General features: G+C 34.7%; 1 pseudogene; it reads left to right on the top strand.

The window, feature by feature from the left end:
- LOC114264280 (protein neprosin-like) overlaps window positions 1-20,230 on the top strand; it is a 103,221-nt pseudogene that overhangs the window by 5,902 nt on the left and 77,089 nt on the right.

The following is a 20,230-nucleotide window of genomic DNA, read 5'->3' as shown; positions in this document are numbered from 1 at the left end:
TACATTCTTAAAAATGAAACAATTTAATTTCTAAAACTGTTATACATATTGTAGTAGCATGTTGGGCAAACAGTGTACCAATTTGTTTGCTATTTCTCTTAAGCTGCCAACAAGGGCAATATGTCCTATGACGCTTATCTCATTCGGTGAAGGACTTTTTGTCCCAAATTTTCTTATTATATATTAACAAAAAATCAGAAACTATTTTTTATCTTTTAAAAAAAACTACTTATGTCAAATTTCAGTTAATCATTTTCATGTTAGAGTTTCCATTTTTGGCAAATTACACCGATAATACCTGTATTGTGTTTATTGTATTATTTTGGTCATTTTACTTTCAATTAGTTCGATTTTGACACTTAACTTTAAATTTTTTGTTAATTTGATATAATTGATTACAACAATTAGCATTATTTTGGAAAAGTCGCACATGAGGAACATGTGCCATGTTTTTAGATGAAAAATTGTAAATTTGCTGAACTAAATGAATTAACCTTAATCAACTCAGTAATAACTTTTCATGAAAATCTATAATTAGATTTAGGGAAAATTATAGTGGTAGTTCTTGTAGTTTACCTTTTTTTCATTTTGGTCCCTGTTATTTCAATTTGATCAATTTTGCCCCTTAATTTTATAAATTATGTCATATTAGTCCAATAAATAACAACCGTTAAGTTTGATGGAAAATCAAATGATGTTTCAATTCGGTCCCTGTAGTTTATAGGATGTGTCAATTTGGTCCCTGGTGTTTTAGTACTAATGATATAGCCATAAGTTAAATTATCATATTCGATGACACCAGTAGGTTGACTAGGAACATCTCTAATTTTGTGAGCAAAAAGACTAGGTAGACCATTAATAAATTTTTCTTTCCAAAATGATTTAGTACAATCTTCTCATAGCATTACTCTGGATGTAAAAACATCTTTATACCAGCGGAAATCACTTAATGTTGGACAAGTAAGGTTACTAAGTTGATCATGTATTCTAAAATATATATTAGTAGGCGTGCCAATAAAATGTCTAACTATAGTATAAATTAGGGTATTGATACCATCAAGTTTATAATAGCCAATTGTGTCGTCAAATATGGGTAAATCATTTTCATCTTTTTGCCTTGTATGCAAAATAGATTCTCTTTGATCTTCAGTGAGATATTTTTCCCACCAAGATTTTAACATACCAGTAAAACCAGAGGTTATTAATGAAACAATTTCAGGTTGAGTATAATAAACAACAGAGACCAAATTGACACATCCTGTAAACTACAGGGACTGAATTGAAACATCGTTTGATTTTTCGTCCATCAAACTTAACCGCCATTATTTTTTGGACTAATATGACACAATCTGTAACATTAAGGGGCAAAATTGATTAAATTGAAACAACAGGAAAAAAAATGAAAAAACGAGTAAACTATAGGGACCATTTGCATAATTTACCGTTAGATTTATCGATCGGACCAATTTGACACAAAACCTGAAATAAAGGGTCAAAATCTAGCCAATTAAAAGTGTAGAAACCAAAATGATATGGGAACTACATTTATTTGATTATTGGTGCTTTGATTATTGCTTACCCTCTCTATGGAGATAACCTATGCATTTATCTCAGACTTGCTCTATTATCGAACTTTTATGATTGACTTCTGCTTTGCAGTATAAGTTTTGCATTTTGATAGATTTATAACTTATCCTTGGTGCTTTCATTTGGGATTTTTTCTTTGTCTGGTGTAAGCGTTCACTTTGTTGGAATGAATTCCGTTGTATGTGTAGCTTGGCTTTCCAATCTTCATAGAAATTTCTATTGGAAAAAAAAAAAAAAACTACATTTATTTGATACGAAAGAGGCAAATTAGCAAGCAACTCAGAGCAAGCTAGCAAAGCATAACTTATAGAGAGGAAAGAGAAGCATAAGTAGATCGAGTCTGGATCCTTGGCCGCCCATTCTTGCGCCATTCCTGCGGCACCCCCAAAACAACGTCGTTTTGGGGGAAATTTCAATTAAAAAAAAAAAAGACGACTGGACAGAATCAAATAAGAAAGGAAATAAGAAGGGAGAAGAAAGAAGGAGAAGGCAGATCTTCTTCTCTGGGTTCTTCAATCTCTGTTGCTCTGTTCAATCGATTTTTGTGTGTTGTGCAAAAATGAAGATATTGATGATGATGATACATTTGCTCTGTTTTCTTCAATCTAGTTTCTTCACATTCAGGAGAAGAAGAACATTTATCAACAAACTCAACATTTCGAAGCTTTGAAAACAAGTCCTACATGTCCCCAAAAAACCCATTTGAATGCAAATCAAACATCTTCAGTTGCTGAAGATTCTTGATACCAATGGGAAACCCACCTATAAAATCGTTTGATGACAAATTGAGATAATTCCGACCATTTCCCCCCCCCCCCATTCTTCTCAGCAGATCACACTTCATGAATCAAACCCATTTTGTGCTGAGTTGAATCCATGAATCAAACCCACTTTGATTCCATGGTGCTGAGATGAATCCATGGTGCTTTGTTGAATCCATTAATTAATCCATGAATCCATGAATCAAATCCATGAAGTGAATCCATGAATCAAACCCACTTTGGAACACACAAATTGGATGGATGGCATCTGTTATCCATCTCTCTCTCTCTCTCTCTCTCTCACGGCGATGTAGATTTCTTCTCCCTTCTTCCTTGATTCTGTTTCGTCTTCTTCTTCTTTTTTTAATTGAAATTTCCCCCAAAACGACGTCATTTTGGGAGTGCCGTAGGAATGGGCGGCCGAGGATCCGGACTCTCTCTCTCTCTCTCTCTCTCTCTCTCTCTCTCTCTCACGGCGATGCAGATTTCTTCTCCCTTCTTCCTTTATTCTGTTTCGTCTTCTTCTTTTTTTTTTTAATTGAAATTTCCCCCAAAACGACGTCGTTTTGGGGGTGCCGTAGGAATGGGCGGCCAAGGATCCGGACTCTAAGTAGATCCAAGGCTGAGTCAAATTCAATTGATCCTACAAGCATAAGTAGTAGGCTAGCAGAGTCAGTGTTGAGAAAAAGTTTGTACTATGTTTAACATCATCATGACTTGTGGTGTTGTGGTGGTGGTTATTGGCGCTTGTAGTACTACTAGTGTTGCCACTGTGTTATGGTGACAAAGAGGCAGCACTTCTCATCATAATAAGCTTGATGATGTTCACAACTACTTGAAGCGCTTCAACAAGCCTCCCCTTAAATCCATCAAGGTCCTCTCTCTCTCTCTCTCTCTCCCTCTCTCCCTCTCTCCCTCTCTCTCTCTCTCTATATATATATATATATATATTTGCATGTATGTATTGATTTTCCATTGATGTTCTGTTGTACAAAAGCAGAGCCCAGGTGGGGATATAATTGATTGTGTCCATATCTCTCACCAACCAGCGTTTGACCATCCATTACTCAAAAACCACACCATTCAGGTTACCTCTCTCTTTCTCTACATGGATCTTGGCTTCTAATGGTATAAAAAAAAAATTTACATTTTATTTATAGTATGTTTCTCCATCATGATTTTCTTGCAATTTTCTAAGTTTTTGAATTTTTTGAATTCAATTTTTAAAACATTGAGTTTTGAAAAGATTTGCTTAAAATATTAAAAAATTCACTAAAAGCAAGAAACTTAAGAAACAAAAAACCTTAATTTTCAAAAAATTAAATTCAGAAAATTGGAATCAAACAATATATATATATATATATATATAAAATAAGACCCATCAAAAATTATAATAGTTTAAATTAATGCTAAAGTAAAATGATATTTATGGATAAGTTGTTTATGTGACTCAAATTTGTGCCAACAGAAAAACAAACCACAAACCATACAGTTGGGCTAAAGCTTACCCATTTCTAATGGAATGTTTCATGCTAATAATAGATGAGGCCAAGTTGCTACCCAAAAGGGCTAGTTGAAGAGAACAATGTGTCTATTCCAGAGTCTAATCAAGGAATACTAAAGCCAATTACTTAGTTATGGCACTTGAATGGAGATTGCTGATATGACTATGAAAGAAGAAAGCAGTAATTGAAGAAAAAGAAGAGAGAAAATGGAAAAATGAATTTGCAGTTCATTCACCCTTCTCTCATACAACTTGATTACAGTCCAAAAGTCCTCTGTTTTCCCCTCTCAATCGTAGCTATATACATCCAATACTAACTAACTAACCCATCTAACTAACAAACTTCTCCTAACCACTAACTAACCCTTAACAATCAAACAACTAACTGAATCCAAACTGAATTCAAAACTTCTAAATCATAACATTTCCCACCCCTTAAAAATAGCCTTGACCTCAAGGCTGGAAATGGGGATATTTGGTGATGATGTCCTGGTAGTCCACCCAAGTAGCATCCTCTGGAAATGAGTGAGACCAGTAAATGAGGAGTTGAACCACCGCCCTGTTGTTCCTCTTAACCATACGTCTGTCCAGTACTGCCACAGGTTCCATTTGGAAAGTACCATCAGGTGTGACTGGTGGCAATGTAGGTTGTGCGACTATGTGTTGACCCAACTTTTTCTTTAACAAAGAAACATGAAACACAGATGGATATGAGCAGAAGCAGGTAGTTGGAGTTGATAAGCAACCTTTCCAATTCTTGCCACAACCTGAAATGGACCATAAAAACTAGGAGCAAGCTTCATATTCCTGTGTACGGCCAAAGTAGTCTGCCTATAAGGTTGCAGCCGTAAGGAAACCTAGTCATGTGGTTCAAATTCACGGTCAGATCTATGCATATCAGCATAATGCTTCATCCTGTGTTGAGCTTGATGCAAATTGTCCTTTAACATTCTGAGAATTGAAGCTCGTTCTCGTATCCAATTATCCACCTCAGCCACAGCAGAGGGGTTGGAAGCAATGAAAGTGTGGTCTGGAGGATCTTGACCATAAACAGCGTAATATGGAGTCGTTTTAATATGGAGTCGTTTTGATGGCTGAATGATAGGAAGTGTTGTACCATCATTTAGCTAAAGAACGCCACTTAACCCAGTTCCTAGGACAGTCACCTGTCATGCATCGTAAATAGTTCTCCAAGCACTTGTTCAAGATCTCTGTCTGACCATCAGTTTGTGGATGATAAGCTGAACTTAAACACAATTTGCAACCTTGCAAAGTAAAAAGCTCATGCCAGAAATTGCTAGTGAAAACTGCATCTCTATCGGATACGATAGATGAAGGCAGTCCATGTAGTTTGTAAACTTGATCCAGGAATACTTGAGCAACATCTTTGGTTGTGTATAGATGTGAAAGTGCCATGAAATGGCCGTACTTAGTTAACCTGTCGACGACCACAAATATAACAGATCTGCCGTGGGATTTGGGAAGGCCCTCAATAAAATCCATAGAGATATCAGACCAAATTCGATTGGGAATAGCTAGAGGCTGTAACAATCCGGGGGATTTCACATTTTCACTCTTAAACCTTTGACAAATGTCACATTCGGAAACCAACTTCGAAACATCTTTCTTTAACCCTTTCCAATACAAAATTCTCTGAATTCTCTTAGTGGTTTTATCAATCCCTGAATGCCTACCTATTGCAGAGCAATGAAAGTCCTCCATAATTTGGATCTTGAGCTGAGGCGTGTTCCCTACCACCAATTTGCCTTTATAGGTCAGAATTCGTTGCTCCCAACGATAACCCCTATGGGAAGTATGATCAAGAATCAAATCAGCAATGACTTGTTGCACCACTGGATCAGATATCCAACTTTGCTTGATTTCAGCTAACCAACTAGTAGACACAAAAGTGATAGCATGCAAAGTAGTAGGGTTATTTGTAGTATCCTCCCTCCTAGACAAAGCATCCGCTACCCTATTCTCCTTTCCACATCTGTAAATGATCTCAAAATCATAACCCAACAATTTAGTAATCCACTTTTGTTGAAAAGGGGTGCCCACCCTTTGCTCCAATAGGTACTTTAAGCTTTGGTGATCTGTTCTGATAAGGAATTTCCTACCCAAAAGGTAATGCCTCCATTTGAGTACAGCCAAGACCACTACCATTAACTCCTTTTCATAGGTAGACAAAAGTTGATCCCGTGCAAATAAGCCTTTACTCCAAAAAGCTATCGGATGCCCCTCTTGCATTAGCATAGCCCCTAAGCCTTTTCCCGATGCATCTGCTTCCACCACAAATTCTTTAGTATAATTAGGCAAAGCCAGAACTGGTATTGTGGTCATTACTACCTTAAGTTGTTCAAATGCCACTGCCGCTTCTGAGTTCCATTGGAAAGAATCCTTTTTGAGTAATTGATTGAGTGGAGAACAAATTTTTCCATAGCCCTAAACAAACAGTCTATAGTACCCTGTAAGGCCAAGAAATCCTCTTAGTTCCTTTAAAGTAGCAGGTGCCGGCCAACTAGTCATAGCTGTAATCTTGGTTGGTTCAGCAGAAACCCCTTTTCCTAAAACCAAATGCCCCAAGTATTCTACCTCCTCTTTACCAAACACACACTTGGACCTTTTGGCAAATAGTTGGTGAACTCGCAGCAACTGCAAAGTAGCTTGCAAATGATGCAAATGATTGGTCCATGTACTACTATATACTAAAATGTCATCAAAAAATACTAAGATGAATTTCCTTAAGTGAGGCCTGAAAACTTCATTCATCAAGCTTTGAAAAGTAGATGGGGCATTTGTTAACCCAAATGGCATTACCATGAACTCATAATGTCCATCATGGGTTCTAAATGCAGTTTTGTAAATGCCTGTAAGAGTTACCCTTATCTGGTGATAACCAGATCTCAAATCCAGCTTAGAGAAGTACTTAGCACCACACAATTCATCAACGAGTTCATCTATAGCAGGAATAGGAAATTTATCCTTCATAGTAGTTTTATTTAAGGCTCGATAATCAACACACATTCTCCAACTCCCATCCTTCATCTTAACTAACAGCACAGGTGAAGAATAGAGACTAACACTGGTTCTAATAATTCCTGAAATTAACATCTCACTGACCTGTTTTTCAATCTCAGTTTTTTGAAAATAGGGATACCTGTAAGGCCTGATATTGGTAGGTTCTGTCCTTGTTTTCAATGGTATGCAATGGTCATGAGCTTTGGTTAGAGGAAGGGTCTTAGGTTCTTGAAAAACATCTCCAAATCAACCAGCAATGCTTCCAAGTTTGGTGGCAATGTATCCTCTATTTCATTACATTCAGCCTGAAGAGAGTACACCTAAGCTACAACTCCCTGTGCTTGTTTCTGAATTATCTTTTTCATCTTATTAGCCCCAAATGACTGTCAATTCTTCTTTCTTTCCTCCCCTTAGCACATGCCTTCTGTTGTTCAACTGAAACTCCATGCTCAGATTCTTGAAATCCCATTTCACTGGACCCAATGTTGCTAACCACTAAATCCCCAAAACCATGTCACAGCCCTTGAGTTGCAAAATCCTCATGTCAGCTTGAAATTCGATGCCTTGCATTTCCCACCGAAATCCTTTACATATTGCTGTGCTCATTAGTTTGGTGCCATCAGCAACTGAGACTGGTAATGGGTCTGTCTTTGAAGCCATTATCCCAACTCTCTTGATTACTTATGGACTTAGGAAATTATGAGCACTTCCCGAGTCTATTAGAATCATAACTAGCTTTTTCTTGACATTGCCTTTTACCCTCATAGTTCTATAGGAAATAGAGCCAAACAGGGCATTAATAGAAATTTGTAATTCCTCTTCTGGAACCTGGTCTTCATCCACATCTTCACCCTCATCTTCCACCTGTTCTTGATCTTCTTGTTTAACATCCAGAGCATATAACTGCTTCTTTTTACAGATATGGCCCCTTGTATACTTCTCAATGCATTTGAAACATAATCCTTTGGCCGTTTTTTTTCCCCAGTCCTTTGGTAGTTCTTTCTTCACAGGAATCATAAATGGATTTTGTTTGGCTTGATGGGAAAAAAATAGATTCTCCTACTCTATTCCCTTGTCTTGCTCTTCTTGTTACGGCTTCAATGCTATTCTCCTGCATTTTAGCCAATCCAATGGCCTGAACTATAGTAGCAGGCCTGAACATTAACACCCCTACCTTAATGTCTTCTCTTAACCCACTGATGAAACAACTAATGAAAAAAGCTTCTGGTAACTCACTGGTTTTATTTGCTAGAATTTCAAATTGTTCCTGATATTCCTTTACAGTGGTTATTTGCCTTAATTTGGTCAGATCACCCATTGCATCTTCATAAGAATTGGGCCCAAATCTAGAAATAATTCCTTGTTTGAACAGATCCCAATTAATCTGGCGATGGCATTTCTCAAACCATGATACCATTGCAGGGCCTTATCCTCTAAATGTAGAGTAACTAATTTCACCTTATTTGCACTTTCAACTGAGTTATAATCGAAGGATCTCTCACATTTACAGAACCATCCAGTGGAATCTTCCCAAAAAATCTTGAAAAATCAATTCTTGCATATCTGGTATTGAAAAAAAGAAGATGATTGAGGTGAATCCAAATGAACCCGAGCTTCCATGGTTTCTGGATGATTTCCAAAAACTCCATTTGCCATTTGATCATACTTGACATTCATGGAAAAAATCAATTCCTTGATTTCATTCACATCTTTCAATGAATTTCTAATCTCTCTGATATCATGTGCTTGCCTATCGTTGTTGTCTTTAAGAATTCGTATTGCTTCATCCATTTTTTTTATCCTTGTGCCCTAGTTCCATCTGCCATTTCTGTGGAATCCCCCTCCCAGGCCAAGAATAGCCTTGCTCTGATACCAATTGATATGACTATGAAAGAAGAAAGCAGTAATTGAAGAAAAAGAAGAGAGAAAATGAAAAACTGAATTTGCAGTTCATTCACCCTTCTCCCATACAACTTGATTACAGTCCAAAAGCCCTCTGTTTTCCCCTCTCAATCGTAGCTATATACATCCAATACTAACTAACTAACAAACTTCTCCTGACCACCAACTAACCCAACTAATCCAACTAACTAACAAACTTCTCCTAACCACTAACTAACCCCCAACAATCAAACAACTAACTGAATCCAAACTGAATTCAAAACTTCTAAATCATAACAATTGCCCAGAAGAAACTATTCCAATTAGAACAAAAAATGAGGATGTGCTCAGAGCAAGCTCTATCAAGAGTTTTGGAAAGAAGAAGCACAGAACAATCCTTGAACCACCAAGCTCTGCTGAACCTGACCTCGACAAACAAGGTGGTGGCGGTCAACTGGTACATCCACTAGCATATATAATCTGGGGTGTGCATGAATGAGTATACATGTATGTAGTTACATATTTCGGAAAAGGAGGTAAATCTCTTCTGGTCTAAAATCTAGACTCGATGACGCTGCTTGGGCCCATCACGGGTCTCGTTTCAATGATTCAGACCATTCATTTTGTTGGATACTTCGTGTATTTCACTCATAAAAAAATTAGGTCAATTTGATAAGTGTAACTTGTTTAATTTATCGCATTTTTTTACCAAAAAAATGGATGACATTGTGTTTTTAAAAATAAACCATACATTGTTTAAGGTTTTTGTAATTGGCAATTCCGTTTGACAAAACTCCTTTCAATTATAATTTTATTTGCACCTTTGTTTTAGTAAAGATATGAGTGTTTAGATTCAAATCTAACCTAAATTGTGCCTATGAAGAGGAGTTTTGTGATCTTGAGAGCCTTTCATGTTTGTTACTTCGCTGATTATGTACTGGGATTGAGCTATCCAGTCAGTTAGCTGGGCTTGAGGGGATAGCGTCTGAGGCAGCACCTAGGCAGGGTCAAAGGGCAACGCCCCTAAAGCTAATGTTGTTTGACCGCTCGAGCGGTCATTTGTGTGCATAAGTGGTGAATGGCATCATTTAGTATTTTTGCAAAGCAAACTGTACTTTTGAGAGAATCTGTTTTGCTCTCGAGCGGTGGAATCTTGGCTCAAGCGAAGGGCATGCGTTTTAGTGAGTTCGCTTGAGCGATGAAGTGGTCGCTCAAGCGGTTTTCACGATTCAGTTTACTATAAAATGCGCTGTTTGCAGTTTTTAGGATTAAAGCCGTCCAAATTTTAGGAGAGCAAAGCTACCATGGTTTTCTATATTGGAGGGTCTTTTATGAGTATTTCCATAATGATTTGAGAGTGATCAATTGATCTATGAACTTCATATTAATATCATCAAAAGATTTGTTTGTTTTCCTTTATTCACAAAATAAGCGTTCTTCGGTGGGTTCCGAGGAACTTGGGCATGAAGTTTTGATGGATTCCAAAGTGGCTCATCGTCCTAGATTTGACATTAGTGTTGTGGATTCAACGTTAGGAAAGACAATTTTTAGGTGAAGACGGTAGTGGAAGAGGCATATAGGGTTTGATTCAATTCGGGCGTGGATTCGCTAGGTAATTGAGAGTACTCTTGTGTAATTTTTTTTTATCTTCTTAGTTGATTGTTTTGTGACTTTGACCCGTGATTTTTTTATTACAATTGGAGGTGCTCCGATTGTGATTTTTTTCATGTTAAATCGTTGTGTCGATTTGTTGTTCATTATTTGATTGAGATTGTTATTTATTGTCTTAAATTGAAATATAATCACAAATCAATATCTCGGGGAATTTTTAATTTTTCAGAAACTACTAAGTTCACAAAAGTTTACAAGGATATGAATTACCGAATAAACTACTCCTAAACTGAGAAAGCTACTTCTAGATTATACTAAGTCTAAAACTAATTCTTTGTATTGCTAATGATGTCCCTCTCCTTGCAAAATCTCTGGCTTTTATATCATCCTCCTCCTTTTTCTAGCCCATGATCGCATGACTCTGAATATGTAACTGCCCTTGCCTCAACTGCTTTTGCAATTGCCTCTTCACTCCAAGGTCTTCAACCTTCTTCAAATCCTTAACGTTCCCTATCAAACTACTTTCCCTCCATGTTGCCACATGTCCTTCCACATTTTAGGCTTCCCATCGACAGAGTTAAATCTTCATTCTGCACATGCCCCTTTCTACAAGCTACCCACTAAATCCGTGACTTAGTCTGATAACTGCTCCACCATTTGGGCCATCAAAAGCACATGATCAACCCCTGTAATGCAACTTGTCCCTTTAATCGATGAAGGGCTTTCATTTTGGCTTTGCCACATATCACCATCTAGTTGATCCACCTGTCGACAGGAATTTAAAGAAAATGGGTGCAAACAAATAACCTTATCATTGAACCAAAAAACACCTTACACATTTTATTAAAAGAAAACAAAAAAGAAAAAAGAAAAGAAAAGAAAAGTAAAAAAAAGACCAGTAGGAAAAAAGGGAAGATGGAAAAAGAATTATTTTTGGAAGGTAATCAATGTAAAATGTCAAATTGATAACATAGTTGTAGATACAGAATCGAATTGCATTTGCTAACAAGATAAATAATAAATATATGTGATCGATCTCTAAATTTTTTGAAAATAGTATGATTCATTTTTTGTGATTATAACTAATTTGATTTTTTCAATAAATATTATGCTTAGAACACCCAGCATGATGAAATATTCCAATTATCAAGGTCAGTTCCATGGTGGGCCTATCAAAGACCAATAACTCGCCTTTCCCAACTAGAGAGAATACTAATTATTTTTCTGCTATGTTTCTTAATTTTTTAGTATTATTTTATTTTTTCTTTCAAATTGATAATTTTTATTTACATTTTTTTTTTTTTTTTTTTTTTTGTGATTTTTTTTAGCATTCAACAGTTTATGTTAGACAAGACAAGTATTATGGAGCAAGGAAAATGTTTGATGGTCCGAATTTCTATGGCTCGAATGTGTCGAAATGATATCGTTTTACACCCAAAACAACGTCGTTTTGGGTGTTTCGAGTCATTTGAGCCATATTTTTTCGGACCACCTAACATTATTGATGGAGCAAATGCAACCATGAATTTTTGGGAACCCAGAGTCCAGAAAGACGATGAATTCAGCCTGTCTCAGTTCTGGATCTCGGGAGGTTCTTTCGGTGCAGATCACAACACCATTGAAGTTGGTTGGACGGTACTTTCACATTAATTATGATTATAATTAAAATTTTCTTGTCATTTTTTCTTTTTATTTTTATTACGAAAATTTTAATATATAATTTCAAGTTAGTGTACTGTTTCATCTCTAGGCACAAGTGAGTCTCATTGTCTTGTGTCTAGAAATCAGAAAAATTTGATAATAAATTAGATTGTGTAAAATATTGGTATTTTATTATAGGATTAATTACACTTGGCATCTTTGTATTTTTGCCAACATTTCATTTTGGTCATTTTATTTTTAATTTTAACACTCAACCACTTAAAATTTATCAAGTTGTAATATCATATTCTCATTCAATTGATGTTAAATGAAACCGAAGGAGATTGACAAGTGAGATTTTCTCATCTGATTATCACCTCTACACTCGTACAAAATTAAAAAAATCTCTTTTGGATAAATTTACTTTCACCAAAATTCTACTTTTAATTGTGACCTTAGAAAAATATCACATGTAACCAGCATATCAATTTCCTTTAGCCTCATTTATATCAAATACAAAGAATAATCACATTACAATTTAATTAAAAATATAAGAATTAACTGTTACAATTAAATAATAAAGCCAAAATGATACTCCTTCCTTTCTATTTTGTTAGTCTTTCTTTCTATTTTGGGTGTTTCAAAAATTGGTCCTTTTTGAAAAACCAAAGAAAAAAGTTTTTTAATTTTTCAAAATTATCCCTCAAAAAGTGGCTACAACTATACTAAAAGTTGAAAAAAAAAACGGTATTCTTGAAATAAATGTTTTTAAAAATTGAATTCAAATATAATATTCAAATGTTCCCTTAAAAAAGTTAAAATTACTAAAAAAAGAAAATGAGATAGAGGAAGTATGTTGGTGAAAGTATACTCATGTTAAATTATAAAATGTTACATATAATCTTATTTCTTATATTTTCTTTTTTTTTCTCACACAGACACAAGTGAATGGATCTCATGTGCATTTATCGATGTGGCCCCATATATGGCTTTGAGTCTTGGAATGAGAAAATAAGATAATAAAGGAGATTGCATGTAGCATTACTCAAAATAATAATATATCACATAGATTTGTGATCGTTTTAAAGTTACGAGTATTGTTATTTAAAACTAAAAATTAGAATCTATTTTCAAGTCCAATGACAATCAATTAGAATATTAAAGGTAATATTATCTCATATCTTCTCTAATTATCAACTAATCATATAATTTACCCATCATTGGACATATAAAATAAGTCTAAAAAGTGGATTTATGTATCACTTTCTTAAACTTAAATATCAACCATGCAGTTTTATTTTTCTTTCGACATTATTAATATTTATATTTTTTCCCTTTCTTTCATTTTATTTCTCTCGTTTGGTGAGAAAAAAACATGTTAACCCAGGTTTGTCTGGAGATTATAATATCAGACTTTTCAATTACTGGATTGTAAGTCTTGATTATTTATTTATGAGAAAATTATAAAAAAATTATATAGTGTTTGACCATTCTAACAAAATAAATCCTGAATATTTAATTATCAATTTAAATCTTAATATTTTGATTTGTTTTCAATCTACACCATCATCCAATTTTTGTTATGTAAAATTTATTGAAAAGGAATATTTTAATCATCAAACTCAATATAAGTATACATAAAATATATATACATTTTTTTTGTTAAGTTTAATGACTAAAATATATTTTTTTGTCAATTTTACTTAACATAAATAGACAAATAATTTAGATTGAAAACAAATAAAAAGTTTAAGATTTAAGTTGATAAAATTAAAAATTAAGAATTTATTTGTTATAAAAATATTTTATTTTTATTTTTTATGACTTTCCCTTTATTTCTTTAACTTTTCAATAATGTTTTAAGTTTTTTAGGGTTAAAAAAGTGCGGTAAATTGACAGAGATGATTATAAAAACACGGATGCTACAAACTCCTCTGTTCCGGCTTTATTCAAGTCAGCAAGAAAATAATATTGGGGGCCACCATCTCTCCTGCTTCTCGTTATAATTCTTCCCAACGTGAAGTCAACTTACTTGTGTGGAAGGTAACATTTTATATATTAGGGTAAATTACATTCACATTGAGTGCTAGTTGATTGAAAATGCAATTAGGAGCTAGATAAAGAAAATGAAACCCTGTAGCATGGTGCTAACTATATGTTGGTCATCAAACTGGCGCATTGATTTGCTTCTTCGTAGTTGTGTTTAATCTTGATTGACCCTAACTTTTTCCGTGAGGTATTTTTAAGAGATAATTACATCTCAATGGGATTACAAAAAAAAAATAAATAAATAAAAAATATTTAACAGAACTGTAGAGTGATGCAAGTCACACTTATACCTTACAGTTTTTTACTTACATCCCATCACAGATTCACTAACACCTCATATATTTTTGTAATTTTTTTTTTTCTATCTCATTGTGCTATAATTCTCTTCTCTTTTTTTTTTAAATGTAAGATGGTGTTGTCGAGTATATGATGGGGATTATTGTTGTTATTTAAAAGGCCCACTACCAGACTAGCATCCACTTCTACTTCAATGTTTCTCAAGTTACGGTTGACGAGGATGTTAAGCCCCCATCTCGGAAAGCTTAAAATTCAGCAATGATTTAAAGGATGTTTGTACAAAACTAAACTCCCCAAAATTCATTATGGTCATTGATCAACCCACCATTATTGGCCCAACCCCCATTTTCCCTTTGTGGCCCTATCGGGATTAAGCCTGAGGTGCCCCAATGCTTGTTGTTGGTTCACAACCCACAAACATGGTTGCCTTTTGACGGGGGAGGGGGAGAGGCCTCACCCTAAAACAAACAGAGAAAGGCTTTGGCAAGAATGATAGAGGTGAGGAAATTCAATATTGAGGCCTCGTTTGGAAAGTTGATTATTTTAGTTTTTCGCTATTTTAATAAGTTAAATTTTTTGTCTTTAAAAAGATGATTGAATTTATTTGTAGATGGATATAATGTTTGTGAGAAAAAGTGAAATGATTACAAGTTTGATGTGATATTTTATCCTATTGGCTATTTTAACATATTTTGTCTTTTTTTGGATTTTAGCTAAAAAAAAAATAATTCAAAACCCACTTGCCAAACAGGGCCTTCGTATGACAATTAGAAAGGAGATTATAACAATCTTATTTGGAAAAATTACATCGTTAGTCCCAATATTATATTTAGGATAAATTACACTTTACACCCTTGTATTTGCACCAAATCTCACTTTGACCCCTACATATAAAATCTGACTGTCAACTCCATGCAATTCTAGTCAAATCTCACTTTGGCCCCTACACATGAAATCATGATGGTCAATTCCCTGTACTTTTACTCAAATCTCACTTTGGTATATACACAAATGTCAATGTCCATCTTATGTTAGTTCATTTTTAAATTTTTAACAAAATCCAGTCATGTGACAAAAATGTGACTACGAAATGAGAGTAAAAGAGGAAAATCATCTATGTTTTCCACCAATACACTTTGTCTTACATGATAAGCACATAAGAGTTATATAATATATATATATATATATTTTCGCATTGTAAAAATTGGGATGAAAATGTAAGAAAATAGAACTTTTGAAATTAAAAAAAAATGCGACAAAGAAATCAAAAAGAAAGAAAAATGAATAAACATAAGACTGTGTTACCGTGAAAAACAAAGTTCCGTGAGTCCAATTCATACAATACCCTACTTCATCTTCTTAATTATTCACAATCTACATTTTGTTTTAGCTTAATACATTCATATTTTAATGTAAATTTTGCAATAAAGTATGTATTGGTGAAAAATGTAGATAATTTTCCATTCTTACCCTCTTGTCGTAGTTGCATTCTTATCACATGACTAGATTCTGTTAAAGATTTAAATAATTGAGTAACAAAAATGGGACATTGACACTTGTATAGTGACCAAAGTGAGATTTGACCAAAAGTAAAGGGGGTTAGTTGTCCCAATTTCATGTGCAGGGGCCAATGTGGAATCTGACTAGAAATGTAGGGGGTTGACTGTCATAATTTCATGTGTAGGGACCAAAATTAAATTTGGTGCAAAGTGCACGGGTGCAAAGTGTAATTTACCTTATATTTTATCTTCTGTGTTATTTTGGTCTTTACACTTTCATTTGATTCAATTTTGACCTTTAATTTTAAATTTTGTGTCAATTTGGGTCAATTAATAATATTGTTAGAGTTTTGTAAAGAAGATTTTCACTAAATTAGTTGAGATTAACTCATTGAATTGAGTAAATTTATAATTTTGCTTTAAAAATATAACATGTGACATTTATGTGCGTATTTTTCATAAAGAAATGCTTAAAAGTTACAACCAATTGGACCAAATCAAGATAAAATTATAAATTCAGTGTCAAAATCAAAACAATTAAAATTACGGAGATTGAAATAATACAATGATCAAAGTATAGGGACTACCATTATAATTTTCCCATCTTGTTTTTAAGAAGACAAATATACAAGCAAGCCATCCCCCTTTCATCCCCTTCAGGACTGGACTTGACTTTGGAAGGTTCTTATAAGCCCTGGGATCAACCACTTCCTCTAGCTTGCACTCCTAGAGTTATCCTTAATTCCCTTTGGCCATTTGCTACTTTGTATTTGAAGATGCTAAATCATGTCCTACGAGAATTCATAGTGGCCAAGTCCATTTGGTGTATTTTTAATTACCCCTCTCCCACCCACGAGAGATTTTCTTTTTCTATGTCTATCTTTGCTTTTGGAATGGTAAAATAAAATTTTATTGATGAATTATGTAGCACAAGTAGTACAACAAAATACATCAAGAAGTTTGGAAAAAAACTAATTGTTTAAGAAGATGAGTTGTGTGTATTTGTTTACTAAATTACTATCATGTGCACGTATATGTGTCTAGTCGGCAATGATGCATTGTTGTCACCTGGACTTTTGATGTACTGTTACTCTTTATAATTTTTCATTATCAATAAAATATTTTTTGTTCCTTGAAAAAAAAAATTTAGGATTTTTTTTTTTTTTTTTTTTTAATGAAACCTACTACATAGAACCATAACTACAAAGTAAGAGAAAAACATAAACTTTGTCAAAGCGCACCAAATAACTTCTTCACTTTTTGAATGGAGATCCACTTTTTCTATCTTGAGCATCATTTTGATTTTGTTAATAATGGATGTTGTAATTTTGGTAGGATCGAAAAGGCGGTGATTGGTGGATGCAATATGGAAATGACAATTTATGGGCAGTGGCCACTTCTACCAAGAAGGGTATGGCAAAGCTAGTTACGTCAACATCCAAATTATAATTGGGTCAAGCAGCCTAACAACTCCAAAAGATGTTACCACTTTAGTTGAGGAATCCAATTGCTATGTATTGAAAAGGGCAAAGATGATAATTAGGGCAATTACTTTTACTATGGTGGTCCTCGTAGAAACCCTAATTGCCTATGACAAATTTGGAAATAAATAAATAAATAAACACATAAATAAAAAAGTAGCTTTCTTCTTATTAATCTCTCTTCTTGTTGTGTGAATTAAAAGGACGGGGCCAATTTAAACTTTTAACTGTATTAAAGGCCTTACATATCTTAAATGATTATTATAACAAAGGTCTCTAAGAAGTCTTTATTGCTCAAATTGTGAAATTAAATAAATAAATTCACAAATAAATCAAAATTATATACTAAGAAGACATGCTGAGAATTACAACTAAATTACAACAGAAATACAAAATACAATAAAATGGTAAAGAAAGCAAACTGAAGCCTGCACGGTAGCAGTTTCCTTAAAACAAATTTTCGCCGCCACGCAGGTTGAGTGCTTGAGGAATTCCGACGTCTGTCTTCCAAAATACGATGGTCAAAAATCAATTACGGCAGAAGCACTCTCTGTCTAGCTTAGCGAACAAAAATCGTGGTAACACTCTCTCATTGTAGGAATTTTTTGGCAAACTGGCTTGTAAAATGGAAGCAAAAATTTCTATGTTGAGACTAGATAGGAGGGTCACAATTTATACATGTATAAGGGAGAGAGGAGGAGCCTCCAGCCTTTATGCCTGGTTACTAATGCACCATTAACCTGCCTTTATGGCTGGTCACTAGTGCACCATTAACCTCTGCAATATTGTAGGAGTTACAAACATATTTTACACACTAATCCCACTACCTCTTTCATGAAGCTAACTTCATGAGGCAATTTTTCATTCAATTCTCAACGGTTTTTGGCCATTCTTTTTGTTGTGTAAAGATCTTATTGCAAAGTATCTACACCCACTTAGACCCAACACAATAGATGGTTGGGACCCACTTTAATATTCAATTAAAGTCACCAAAAACCCTTTTTTTCCAACAATCCCCCATGTGAATAAAAATTGACCGAATGACTCAACAAACGGACATTGTTCAACAATAATGACTCGGAGAGAGAGCACAACGGACTAACCCCGACATTAGAGAAGGTAGCTTTTGGCTTTGAACCTCTCCCAGAGAAAATCTATCGAGTTTACTAGCTGATCAGTGAATATGACATCTTGAACTGCTCTACCGTTTATGTAAACCAAGACAATAGATCTCACATGGAAATTACTCTTACCACTATTTTGTTCTCACTGATGTGCCCAATATGGCCCTGAGCACTAACCTGGTTCAGCCAATGGTTTCAAAGAATTTTGGCCTTCACTTCCCACTCACATAGGTGACTCTTCAAAATATCCTGCTATACCCTGTTTGAATCCTTAGCACATAAGAGTCATTAAAAGCTTTGTTTAACCTTCACCCTCATAGGTATTACTACTTAAAGGAATGGCTGGAGGGTTTTACCTCCACAGTGACATACCATTGGTACACGCAACTAGGTTGTCCCATTGAACTTAGATCTTGGGATCTCTAGTCAACTAAGTTGGGTTTCCATTCTAGTAACTTCCAAAGGCCTCAGTACCATTCCTTTTGACGACGTCTCAACTAATACTTATTTAACCCTTTGGTTAGCAGATCTACAATATTGTCTTTAGACTTTACATAATCTATAAGACAACTCCATTCAAGAGTAGTTGTATGGAATTATGTCTATGACGGATATGTCTAGACTTTCCATTATACATATTACTCTGTGCCCTACCAATTGCAGATTGACTATCACAATGAATACAAATAGCTGGCATAGGTTTAGACCAAAGTGGGATGTCTTCAATGAAATAGCGAAGCCATTCAGCTTCTTCTGTTACTTTATCTAAAACAACAAACTTTGATTCCATCGTTGATCTAGATATAAACTTTTGCTTGGAAGATTTCCAAGATACGGTTGCCCCATCAAGCCTGAACACATATCCACTAGTGGTCTTTGAGTCCTTTATATCTGATATCCAATTCGCGTCACTATAGCCTTCTAGCATCGCTGGTTATCGAGTATAATGTAGCCCACAATCCCAAGTGTAGCATAAATACGTTAACACCCGCACAATGCCCTTCCAATGAGTAGCATCGGGATTACTCATGTATCTACTAAGCTTGCTAACCGAGTAGGCTATATCCGGCCTAGTACAACTCATCAAATACATCAAACTTCCAATTACCTGAAAACATTCTAACTGAGAGACACTCTCTTTATTATTCTTGGTAAAATGTAGACTTAAGTCTACAGGTGTCAGTGATACATTCATATTTGATCCACTAAACTTCTCAAGTATCTTACCAACATAATGAGACTGAGAAAGTACAATTCCGCCAGATGTTCTGGTAATCTTAATTCCCAGAATAACATCTGCAACGTCCATATCCTTCATGTCAAACTTAAAGTTTAACAACTTCTTGGTAATTCGAACCATTTCAACATTACTACCAACAATAAGTATATCATCTACGTATGGACACAAAATGACATAACTCCTGTCAGTGTCTTTTTAACATATACGCACTTGTCACACTCATTGATTCTAAACCCATTTGACAACATAGTATTGTCAAATTTCTCATGTCATTGCTTAGGCGCTTGTTTCAAACTATATAATGATTTAACAAGTTTACAGACTTTCTTATTTTTCCCTGGAGCTGAAAACTCCTTGGGTTGTTCCATGTAGATTTCCTCATCTAAATCTCCATTTAAGAAAGTTGTCTTTACATTCATCTGATGTATCTCTAGACCACGTAAAGCGGGTATCGCAATCACCATGCGAATGGATGTAATCCTTGTCATAGGTGAATACGTATCAAAGTAATCCAGGCTTTCTCTATGCATGTAT

Source organism: Camellia sinensis, chromosome 2, assembly GCF_055761805.1.
Source record: "Camellia sinensis isolate YWXY chromosome 2, ASM5576180v1, whole genome shotgun sequence".
In the NCBI taxonomy this organism is placed as follows: domain Eukaryota; kingdom Viridiplantae; phylum Streptophyta; class Magnoliopsida; order Ericales; family Theaceae; genus Camellia; species Camellia sinensis.
This window is presented reverse-complemented; position numbering and strand designations above follow the sequence as displayed.